The sequence below is a fragment of the Olea europaea genome, chromosome 3, assembly GCF_002742605.1.
Source record: "Olea europaea var. sylvestris chromosome 3, O_europaea_v1, whole genome shotgun sequence".
NCBI classification, from domain to species: Eukaryota; Viridiplantae; Streptophyta; class Magnoliopsida; order Lamiales; family Oleaceae; genus Olea; species Olea europaea.
Genome location: NC_036239.1, coordinates 22,217,088 through 22,228,172, shown reverse-complemented (window position 1 = coordinate 22,228,172; position 11,085 = coordinate 22,217,088).

Here is an 11,085-nt window from a genome sequence, read left to right as displayed (position 1 = left end):
CCCTCCCTTTTTTTTTTTTTTTTTTGCAGCTTCAGCTTCAATCCTTCAACTTTCATCTTATTCATTTTAGTCTTCAAATTTGACTTTCCTTTTCAATCACACCCCTAGAAATTGCAACCCCAGGTCCCTAAACTTTCGGCACCTGTACACTTTGGTTCCCAAAAGTGATGTTTTTGTGCACTTTTGGTCCTCTTTTACTTTCTTTAGTTCTCTTCTCCTCCAATTTGAAATTTTAGCCTACAAACACCATAATTACACAATTATGAATAGAAATCTACTCAATTTCATCAAAAATTTACTCAATTTCATCTAAAATTGACTCGTTGAAGTGCCTAATAAGTGTGATTTTACAACAAGTAATATTTTGTAATTACAGGCACAACACGAGACCACACCTAATTCTTTTTTCTTCTTTTGTTTATATTTATTTTTTACGTTTAGTTTTTAACACTAGAAGTGCTCTTTTAAGAAATTTGCTTTTATAAATTAGATGCTTTTTACATTGGATAAGAACAGATGCTTCAAAATAGATAGAAATGATCTAATATCCATGATGAGCATTTGTTATAATGTCCACCCTCTTGTCAAAATAGATTTTATAACTTAAGGTTGCTGCTGCAGAACTCGTAACATAATTCACTCTGATTTATACTCGAGCAAGGCTATTAAAGATCCTATTTATACCCTGGAAAATATCAAGATACGGTTCAAATACAAATACTTTGGAATTGCATGTGGCAATTGAATATATTGAACTAAGGCCTAAAGGTGATTTAAGTCCAACTCAGCATTTATGAGTTCGACGGACTCAGATTTTCTATTAGGCCTTGTTTGATTGGGGATATTTTACATGGAAAATGAAAAATGTTTTCCAACTTTTTTAGTGTTTGATTGCAAAAGTTTTCCATGAAATTCATTTTCCATATTTTCCTCACACATGTGCCTTTTCCTTATTTTGGTGGAAAATATTTTTTTTTTTCATTTTTGGAAATGAAAACAAATTTTAAGAATAATTGTAAAAGAGGATATTTCTTAAATTGACAGTTTTAATGTAAAACAAAGCTAAACGAACACTAAAATATAGATGATTTTCAGATCTTTTTTTTTTTTTTTTGATAGGCAATGGAAGCAAATTTTAGGAATAATTGTAGAAGTGAATATCTCTTAAATTGATAATTTTCATGAAAAACAAAACAAAATGAATACCAAGATACTTTTATTTCAATATTTTTCAAGTGGAAAATTATACCAATCAAACACTATTAATTGACAATTTTCAGTAAAATAATTTCTAGACAATTCAATTCCCTAAAATTCGTTTTCTTTCCACCCAAATTCTATTTTTGCAATCAAACGGACCCTTAGTGTAAATAATAATTAAAGACAGTGAGTGACTCAAGTGAAATCTCACTACTTCTCACTGCTGTTTTTAGTCCAGTATACATATTTTCAATTGCTCACCCTTTTTATTGGAAGTCCAAACTGAAGATATTATTAACGAATGTCGTTGCGAGCAGCTAGATGAAAGGGAGAAAAAAAAAAAAAAAAAGGAATACGAGGACTACTTTTATATAGTATTTTGTTGATTAAATATTGGTATATAAATTGCAACACCCAACGATATGTGATCTGTAATTTTTCGAACAAATGATTTCCGGATGTGGATCATTTAATGATCATTGTATTTTCTATTTCTTTTTATGAATACTTAAATGACTATGCAATATTTTTTCATCATTGCTATTCTTTGTATTTTTTGTGCAATGGAGAAAATAATTGTCCGAAACTATGACATGCACCTCTTGTGACGTTTATTTCAGTACTGTAAATTCATTTTATAGACCTGAAAAGAAAGTCCTCAACAGAATCTAATAAAACTTCATTGCCTTAAACCCCACAAAAGAAAAAGAGAACAAAAACATAAAAATAAATAAATAAATAAATAAAAATTACCTCTTGATTATTGTGATTAATCCTTCCTATAGAATGTCATGTAGTAATAATTTTCATTTTCAGACTCTTCAGCCGAAAAGGATTCAAATCAATCCAAATAGGAAGGGAATTGGAAAATAGTAATTTCAAACAACAGAAAAATTAATCAACGCATCTATAGGGGCATTAACTAGAGAAATTTCACGATAATAAAAATTGTGCACGTGTTAGGTTTGTGACGGACAAATAAAATGAGCTTAAACATAACGAGGCATCTTCAACTTTTAGACGAGATTCAACATATTTTGCATGCTGAATGTCATATGGAAAATCGAACACTTCTCTGTCACCTGTGTTCAGCATCTGAACAGAGATACATCTAATCATTGCCCATCTTTTGTTGTCAATTGAAAAATGGAACCGCAGTTGTCCATCTTCGTTAAGGTTCTAAAATATACGGACGAAGCAACAGTTCCATTCCTTTATTTCAGAAAATTGTTCCACTCCTATGATACAACATGGCCTCATCGAATTCTGGCGATACTGTTGCGAACAAACTGGGCATTGAGGCTGAACTTTGTACTGTAATATTTGCTGTATAGTTTGCTTGGGATAAATGTTGGCACAATCTTCGGCTGGAAAATGATTAATCATATGTGGTCCAAGTTGATCTCTCGATCACGAGGTTGCCTTGGACTTCAGCCCAAATATACCATTTACATAGACCAATCCTTCACCTCGAACGAATTCTCCAAGCTCACTTGAAACCATTTTTCACTCCATTCTATAAATGCTTTCGTTTTGGATAAATGCTTAGTGAATTGCTTTAAGAATGCGTGGATTTCGATGACTCGCTATCAATGCTAGGAGAAAATCAAAGACTCTCCTGCCTTTCTTGATTGGATCAATCCAATTAGCCATTTTCAACAAGTCTTTCTTCATTTTTAGAAAAAGAAGCAGAACTATAAGCAGATGATGCATTCTCTTCGATAGCAGTACTAAAAATGCTTTTCATTGATCTATGATATATCGGAAGGATGGAAAATCTGACATGTTGATTGAGCTTGTTAAAGTTTGACCCAAATTTGATTAGGCTTTTGAAAAAAAAAAAATTATTTTCTTTATGCTACGCAGTTTTTGATTCTATTTCCATCTTTAATAGTATTGTTATGGTTCTCTGATATGTTTTATTCTTGTGACTATGCCTTGAATGATATGCAAATGTAGTATTTGCTTGCTTCGATTATGTTCGTTGGAGTTGGATCGTAACAAATAAAATTTAGAGAAGTTCTATTAAAATATGTAGAAACATTCAGCTTGTGTTCCATACCAATAAGATTTCTTGATCCATTAAACTCCTAGTCAAGGTTAAATTTGCTACTAATTTTTTTTTTAAAAAAATGTTGTGTTAAAGTTTGGCCTAAATTCGGTTGGATTTTTGGAAAAAATATTGTTTCTATTATTCTACACGATTTTCATTATCTTTTCCATCTTTAAGATTATTGTTAGAGTTCTGATATGTGTTGAGATCCATAGTACGCAAGTTAGCAAGAGCAATGATCCGTTGGTCGTGGAGGAAGGGCCATTGAGTAGGTCACGAGTCAAGAAGGTCAAAGAAGTCATGAGATTGCTTGTTTAAGCGACGGTGAATGAAACATCGATCACAATAAGCAAATGAACAAGTTTCATGCTAGTCTCGAAAGAAGAAACAAGATGGATCAACTTGATTCAAGTAATGGACAGAGGATGCGATCGCATGCACTAGTACTATGCGGCCGCATAGTACAATTCTGGGATGCTAATTTCTCAAATTTCACCTAATCTCTCATTTTTGTTAAAACTCTATTTTATGGTATCTCTTCGTATTTTTAAACTTATCTATATCAACTAGTGTTTTTATGAGTTTTCTATAAATATGACTCATTTTTTCAATTATACAAGACAATTTGAGAGATGCAATTTAGAGGCATATTTATTTTCAACTCGTTCTTTATTGAATTAATTTTCGAACTTAGCAATGATTAATTTTTTGTGGCATTTCAACAATTCAAGTAAGGTTCGTAAGTTTTGTGATCACGGGATCAAGATATTGTTTGCGATTGTCTGGGTTCTTTAGTCCAATAATTTAACGCATCGCACTTTATCAAACGTTGATTTTTGACTTTCTTGGGTTTGATTTAATTTGTCATGGGTTTCATATTTTCAATTGTTGCGTGGGTTCTCATCATTTGATATCAGAGCCCGGGTTCCAAAAATCAAGGTTATATCCTTTATTTTTTTGTTTAAATTTTCATCCTCACTCTTCGTGTTTTTCATCTTTTGTGTCATTCATTCCAACTAAAGTTTCAAACAAGTTCAAAAGTTGTTTGTGTACTAAATTAGTGCCCAAATCAATTTCTTTTTGAATTTTTGGATTCCTTGTTGAATTCTCGAGCGTCTAGTGAAAAAGAAAAACTGAAAATTGCAATAAATAAATAAATAGCAATTTCAAAGCAAAAATTGTTTCATCCAATTCAAGAAAACACCTTCTTGAATTTATTCATTGTGTTTCATTCGAGCATCAATTCCTAATTTTTGAGTTGTTCTAGAGTCAAAATTTTCCTTACTCAGTTCTTTCTTTGAAATCTACTAGGACTAAAATTTGATTGAGACCGAATTAGTTTTTCGAAGCACTTGCACAAAAGCATTGAGTGGAAAATACAGAGCAACGAGACTAATAGATGGAAAAAACTAGGTTGAGTGATACATGAGTGTACACATGTGAGGCAAATATTATTCTATATTTAAGATTTCGACAGCTAAAAATGCTTTTCATTGATCTATGATATATCGGAAGGATGGAAAATCTGACATGTTGATTGAGCTTGTTAAAGTTTGACCCAAATTTGATTAGGCTTTTGAAAAAAAAAAAATTATTTTCTTTATGCTACGCAGTTTTTGATTCTATTTCCATCTTTAATAGTATTGTTATGGTTCTCTGATATGTTTTATTCTTGTGACTATGCCTTGAATGATATGCAAATGTAGTATTTGCTTGCTTCGATTATGTTCGTTGGAGTTGGATCGTAACAAATAAAATTTAGAGAAGTTCTATTAAAATATGTAGAAACATTCAGCTTGTGTTCCATACCAATAAGATTTCTTGATCCATTAAACTCCTAGTCAAGGTTAAATTTGCTACTAATTTTTTTTTTTAAAAAATGTTGTGTTAAAGTTTGGCCTAAATTCGGTTGGATTTTTGGAAAAAATATTGTTTCTATTATTCTACACGATTTTCATTATCTTTTCCATCTTTAAGATTATTGTTAGAGTTCTGATATGTGTTGAGATCCATAGTACGCAAGTTAGCAAGAGCAATGATCCGTTGGTCGTGGAGGAAGGGCCATTGAGTAGGTCACGAGTCAAGAAGGTCAAAGAAGTCATGAGATTGCTTGTTTAAGCGACGGTGAATGAAACATCGATCACAATAAGCAAATGAACAAGTTTCATGCTAGTCTCGAAAGAAGAAACAAGATGGATCAACTTGATTCAAGTAATGGACAGAGGATGCGATCGCATGCACTAGTACTATGCGGCCGCATAGTACAATTCTGGGATGCTAATTTCTCAAATTTCACCTAATCTCTCATTTTTGTTAAAACTCTATTTTATGGTATCTCTTCGTATTTTTAAACTTATCTATATCAACTAGTGTTTTTATGAGTTTTCTATAAATATGACTCATTTTTTCAATTATACAAGACAATTTGAGAGATGCAATTTAGAGGCATATTTATTTTCAACTCGTTCTTTATTGAATTAATTTTCGAACTTAGCAATGATTAATTTTTTGTGGCATTTCAACAATTCAAGTAAGGTTCGTAAGTTTTGTGATCACGGGATCAAGATATTGTTTGCGATTGTCTGGGTTCTTTAGTCCAATAATTTAACGCATCGCACTTTATCAAACGTTGATTTTTGACTTTCTTGGGTTTGATTTAATTTGTCATGGGTTTCATATTTTCAATTGTTGCGTGGGTTCTCATCATTTGATATCAGAGCCCGGGTTCCAAAAATCAAGGTTATATCCTTTATTTTTTTGTTTAAATTTTCATCCTCACTCTTCGTGTTTTTCATCTTTTGTGTCATTCATTCCAACTAAAGTTTCAAACAAGTTCAAAAGTTGTTTGTGTACTAAATTAGTGCCCAAATCAATTTCTTTTTGAATTTTTGGATTCCTTGTTGAATTCTCGAGCGTCTAGTGAAAAAGAAAAACTGAAAATTGCAATAAATAAATAAATAGCAATTTCAAAGCAAAAATTGTTTCATCCAATTCAAGAAAACACCTTCTTGAATTTATTCATTGTGTTTCATTCGAGCATCAATTCCTAATTTTTGAGTTGTTCTAGAGTCAAAATTTTCCTTACTCAGTTCTTTCTTTGAAATCTACTAGGACTAAAATTTGATTGAGACCGAATTAGTTTTTCGAAGCACTTGCACAAAAGCATTGAGTGGAAAATACAGAGCAACGAGACTAATAGATGGAAAAAACTAGGTTGAGTGATACATGAGTGTACACATGTGAGGCAAATATTATTCTATATTTAAGATTTCGACAGAGACGATTCCACTTCAAGTGGGAAGAATAATCAAGTCATCACGATGGAATAGATGATACGGCAATCTGAGAGATTGTTTGGAGATATAGGATATAAAATGGATAGGCAAAAAGAATGTATGGAAAGGTAAGAAACATTACTTGCTAATTTATGAAGAGAACAACTTAGAGGAGTACCTAATGTGAGGAGACATGGTAGGCGGGAGCCTAAAGCGAAATCTGGTGGTGAAAATGAAGTAGGTAGTGGGATTGATGATGAAACATTGGTGGACGATGAAATAGAAAGGGTGAGGAATAGGGGAGATAGGTTTGATTGGAGGGTTAGAAAATATGTTGGAGATGACGTTGATATGAATATGGACAATATCAAAATAATCATTTCGTTATTCAAGGAAAGGAGCGATTCCGAGCCATATTTGGAGTGGGAGAAGAAGATAGAGCTTATATTTGATTGCAATAACTATTCGAAGGAGAAAAAAGGTAAAACTTGCTATCATTAAGTTTAATGCTTATGGTATCATTTGGTAGGATCAAATATCAACATCTAAGAGGAGAATCATGAGCGACCTATTGAAATATGGGGAAAATTGAAGGCTATCATGAGAAACAGGTTTATCCTTAATCATTATTATAGGGATCTTTATTAAAAATTACAAAGCCCCTATCAAGGATCTAGGAGTGTGGAAGATTATTACAAGAAGATGATTAGAGAACCATGGCTTGATTTTTGAAGGGTCTGAATAGGGAGATAGCTAATATGTTAGAACTATAACATTATGTGAAGTTAGATGACATGCTAAATGCAGTTATGAAGGTGGAGAGGTAGTTGAAGAGAAAGGGGGCAGCTAGATACCTATCGGGTTCTTCGGGTTCTAACTCTACGTGGAAGCCAAAGTGGGACAACAATAAAACTAATAAGGTTGTTTTGAAGGGTAGGATTAAGCTATTGAAGGAAACAGAGGAAGTTGCTAGCAAAGGTACACCTAAGGCGGATTCCCAACTCCTTAGGAATTGGGATATCAAATGCCTTAAGTGTTTGGGATCAGGATACATTACATCTCAATCTCCAAACAAAAGGGTGATGATTCTGCGAGATAATGGGAAAGAAGTGAGTGATAGTGAGGGTGATTATGAAGTCATGCTGAAATTGGAGAATGCTAGTGATGGTGAGAAAGTGGAGTATGCAACGGAGACTTGTTGGTCACAAGAGAGCTCATAGTGCTCAAATCAAAGTGGATGACTAGGAGCAACAAGGGAAAAATATATTTCACATGAGATGTTATGTCAACAACAATGTATGTGGTATAATTATTGATGGAGATAGTTGTACCAATTGACTAGCACTACACTTGTTGAGAAATTGGGATTAACCATGTTAAAACATCCTAGGCCATACAGATTGCAATGGTTGAATGAATGTGGAAAGGTTAAGGTGAACAGACGAATGTTAGTGAGTTTCTCAATTGAGAGGTATCATGGTGAAGTGATATGTTATGTAGTTTCTATGCATGTCGGGCACAATTTGTTAGGAGAGACCATGACAATATGATAGGAAGGTGATGCATGATGAGTGCAAAAATAGGTACAACTTTACTAAAGATGAGAAATCTATTACTCTTGTGCTGTTATTACCAGCACAAGTGCACGAAGATCAAATCAAATTGAAAATGAGGAAAAAAAAGAAATTGAGAGAAAAGTGAAGTGAGATGGATTTTTCATAATAAACAAATAAGAGAGAAAAAAGTGAGGTGGCTAATTGAGAGAAAAAATAATAGAGCTACAAGAGACTAAAGATAAAGTCTTATAAGATAAGAGAAAAGTCGAAAGTCAATTTCTTTGCGAAAGAGAATAAATTGAAGAGAGCAAGAGTTGAGAACCGACCTATGATCTTATTGATTTATAAGAAATCACTCCTCAACTTTGAGGAATCTACAACATCCCTCCCTAATTTGGCTACTTCTTTGTTGTAGAAATTCAAAGACTTGTTTTCGGAGGATTTGTTTGAAGCATTAAGTTTCAAATTGACTTCGTACCTGGAGTTGTCATTCCAAATAGACTGGCTTATCGAAATAATCCCGAGGAGACCAAAGATGTTCAAAGGGATGTGGAAAAATTGATGAGCAAATGATATGTGAGGGAAAGAATGAGTCTATGTGCTGTACCAGTGTTATTCTTGCAGAAGAAAGATAGAACTTGTAGGATGTGGGTAGATTGTTGGGTGATCAACAACATAATAGTGAAATATCGTTGTTCTAACCTAGGTTAGTTGATATATTAGATGAATTATATGGACCGTGTACGTTTAGTAAAATAGATCCTAAAATTGAATATCATCAAGTTAGTATGATGGAAGGTGATGAGCGGTAAACTGCTTTCAATACTAAGTATGGTTTATATGAGCGGTTAGCCATGCTATTTTACTTATTAATATACTAGCACGTTTATGAGATTAATGAATCACGTTTTGCATGCATTCATAGGTAAATTCATAGTTATTTATTTCGATGACATCTTGGTCTATAGTAAGGATTTAGATGAGTATATAGGACATTTAAGATGTATGCTTGTGGTCGTAAGACATGAACAACTTTATGCTAACTTTAAAAAGTATACATTTTGCATGAAAAAAGTTGTTTTTTTTTTTAAATTTCGTTGTTGCTCAAAAGGGATTGAAGTGGATGAGGAGAAAATCGAAACTATTAAGGAATGGTCAACACTTAAAAGCATAATTGATTTAAAAAGCTTTCACAGTTTAGCTAGCTTCTATAGACATTTTGTTAAGACTTTAGCACAATTGCCACATTACTCATGAAGATTGTAAAGAAAAGTATAGGATTTCATTGTGGCGTTGAACAAGAACATGCTTTTAATACTATTAAGGATATGTTGTATACCACACCATTTTTATCCCTATCTAACTTTAACAATACTTTTAAGATTGAATGTGATGCCAGAGGAATAGGCTTGGAGCTGTCTTAATGCAAGAATGAAGGCCAATAACTCATTTTAGTAAGAAGCTGAGTAGAGTTCTCAGCCTTCCTACATTTGATAAGAAGTTGTATGCACTTGTTTGAATTTTGGAGACATGGCAGCACTACCTATGGTCAAAGTGGTTCATGATTCACACCGATCATAAATCCTTGAAGCATTTGAAGGGTCATAGTAAACTAAACAAGAGGCATGCAAGGTGATGGAGTTCATCGAGACATTTCTTTATGTTATTCGGTACAAACAAAGTAAGAAAAATGTGGTAATGGATGTATTGTCAAGAAGATATGTGCTACTAACTTCTTTAAGTGCCAATGTACTACGATTCGAATATGTTAAGAGCATGTATACTAATGAATCAGACTTTTCTAATATATATGAATCATGTGACAAAGGTGCTATGATAGATTTTTTAAGCATGATGGATATTTATTTCAAGAAAATAAGTTATACGTTCCTAGGTGTTCGTTGAGAGAGTTGTTAGTACGTGAAATACATATTGGAGGTCTAATTGGGTGATAAGAAGACTTTGATATGTTAAGTAAACACTTTATTGGCTTAAGATGAAGTTTGACGTTGATCGAATTTGTAGTAGATGCATCACTTGTAAAAATGTTAAGTCTAAGGTTTTACCTCAATGCTTGTACACGCTATTACCAGTTCCTAGTGAACCTTGTGTTGATGCATCTATGGACTTTATGTTGGATTTACCTAGGACCAAGAAAGGAAGAGATTCTATTTTTGTGGTGGTAGATAGATTTAGTAAGATGGAGCATTTTTTTCAATATTATGGATTAATTCTTTAAGGAAGTAGTGCATTTACATAGGGTACCTAGGAGTATTGTATCGGATCGAAATGTTAAGTTCCTTAGCCATTTTAAAAAGATTTTGTAGAGTAGTGTTCGCATGAAATCTCAAAGTGTACGAGATAGTTGACAATAATAGAAATTAGTGAATTTCAAGTTTATTGTTCCCATGAGAAATTAGGTCTAATATCCAGTTCAATAGTTTTTATTAAACTCGAAGTCATATAACATTAACAGAGATTGTTTATATATTTTCTATACTAATCATAAACTAAGAAAGCAAATAAAGTATTTATCTAATATGTAAATGTTTGTATTAGAATCTTGAATCATCTTATTGCTATTTAATTCATAATCTAGTAAATTTATGCATTGAAGACAATTGATAATCCACTTTTACTCAATGTTCTTTTCTAAGATAAAACCTATGTTTAACACGACCCGATCTTAGTCCTAATCCGAATTCATATGAAAAACATGCATTGATTCACAGGATTTATCACACATGATTATGTATGCCATAGCTATTATTCCTAATACCTATTGCTCATATGTTTTTGCTATATTCTAGACTTACTGTGAGTATACCTACACTACAACAAGCAACTTACTATCTAAAGCGTAGGTGATCAAGCAATCAAATAGTTTGATGGGAATGCAAAACTAATCAAGAAAATCAAGAATCACTAAACTAATTGCCGTGAATTTAAATAAATAAATAATAGGATTCATCATTCATCCAATACAAAGGAAAAACTTAAC